This window comes from Apis dorsata, unplaced genomic scaffold, assembly GCF_000469605.1.
Source record: "Apis dorsata unplaced genomic scaffold, Apis dorsata 1.3 scaffold_333, whole genome shotgun sequence".
Taxonomy (NCBI): Eukaryota; Metazoa; Arthropoda; class Insecta; order Hymenoptera; family Apidae; genus Apis; species Apis dorsata.
Window position 1 is genome coordinate 195,054 of NW_006263601.1, and position 2,243 is coordinate 197,296.

The 2,243-nt window shown below is 13.8% G+C and overlaps 1 protein-coding gene across 3 annotated transcripts in view; it reads right to left on the reverse strand.

Annotated features, from left to right (window-relative positions):
• The window catches only part of LOC102677850 (pancreatic triacylglycerol lipase-like), a 60,397-nt gene that overhangs the window by 4,273 nt on the left and 53,881 nt on the right, over positions 1 to 2,243 (reverse strand). The window lies entirely within an intron of this gene.

Below are 2,243 nucleotides of genomic sequence, written 5' to 3' on the forward strand. Positions count from 1 at the left end.
CATTATCATTATTATCATTATTATCATTATTATCATTATTATTATCATTATTATTATTATTATCATCATTATTATTATTATTATCATTATTATTATTATCATTATTATTATTATCATTATCATTATTATTATTATCATTATCATTATCATTATTATCATTATCATTATCATTATCATTATTATTATTATTATTATTATTATTATTATTATTATTATTATTATTATTATTATTATTATTATTATTATTATTATTATGAAGAAAAACTTAGGATTTATTTGGAAAATTATTTGGAAATTTTAAATTATAAAAAAATATATAAAAAATAAAATAAAATATTTTTATTTTGAGAGTTATTATAGAGATAATATAGGTATATAAGTAATTATGGTTAGCTATGGGATATTATATTTTGTAGAGTTGCAACTGGACTGATAATACTAAAATAAAAAAATAGAAAGAAATTTCAATAAAATAAACAATTTTTAATGTTGCATTATCTAATATATAAATTTTACAAAAATAAAAAAATTTCATAAATTTAAAAGCCAATAATTTTTTTTTTATATATAACTATATATTTTTTACACAAATTGATATATTTTTTCATTCTCTATATAAAAAAATTATATAATTGGATTAAAAATTAATTAGTTTTCAAAATAATGTAATTTTTTCATAAAATCATATATTATTGAATCATAAAATTTGTGGATTCTGTTGAGTGCATATAAGAATAAACATAACATTTTTATCTCTGTATTCTTAGGCTTTAAATTCTTTTGAATCAAGAAAAAAGAATTGTATTTCTATAATTTTAAATTTATAAATTTCTATAATTTCTAATTTACAATTTTTTAAAATATGTACATATTATTAATTGTATTCGATTAGAATATTTTTGTAATTTTACACTTTGATTGCAAAAAACAAATATATATATATTTATTTTTTTGAATTTGTAAATGATACATGATGAAGTAATGTTAAATATATATATAAATATATATATATATATATATTTACCCAAATAAAATATTATGGGAAAAAGTTAAAAAATCTTAGAAACTAATTAATTTTCGATTCAATTATTATAATGATACATAAAAATTATATGTATAATTTCATTTAAAAAAAAGTTGTTTTTTAAATCTATGAAAATTTTCTATTTTTAGAGATTTATATATCACATAATTTGAAACTCATATTTGATTATGAAATTTTTTTTATCATTTTAGCATTATTATTTAATTTAATTACTAAAAATATTAAATAAATTTACAAAAATTGTTGAAAGCAATTTATCTTTATTTTGTTATCGAATTATGATAGAAAATAATTTCTGGTAAAATAAATAATATAATAAATTGAATATAATATTTTAAATAAAGATAAATAAGACTAATTGTAGATAGAACTGTAATAAACAATATTAGTGACATTGTCTCTACAATTATTATTTATCGCATTTGGATTTTTATACAAAATAAAAATAAAATATTTTTGATAATATCATATCAAACTAATATATATCATATATATGTATTGTAAACTACAAATCAGATTGTCTAATTAACATAAGCAATAAAATTTGGATAAGAAAATTGAAAGAAATTTGGAAAAAATGGAAACATAAATATACTTATATTGCATAAAAATTTAGTTTATTACAGATTTTTGAATTGATTATAGAAAATTTTTATATTGATAATTTTTTTTATGAAATACTTATATAAATATTTAGATATCTTTAGAATTACTTAAAACAAATTGGAAACTGAAATATTTAAGAATACTAATTAATTATTTGAAATAATAATATATCAAAAATAATAAAATCTCAAAGAAAAGCTGTTTGAAAAGATATTTGCATATTCAAAAATTATAATCAGTTATTAATTTGAAAAATATGTTACAAAATATATTAAAATATTTTATCACTTAACTTTATATATCATATAACATTATTCTATTAGTATTTATTTTTTCTTTTTTTATTAATATATTAATTTCATCTGATTAGTTTCATTATATGAAAATTAAATTATTATTTAAAAATTTTAGTTCAATAAAAAATTTTTAAAAGAATTATTTTTACTAAAATTTTTCTATAAATTTAGCATTTTGTTTTATATTGCTTTTTGGGAAGGGAGGCTTTATATTTATTATTAAAATCTTAATTGTATAATTATTACATATATATTTATAATATAAAATATATAAAATAATATAATTTAATAATGAA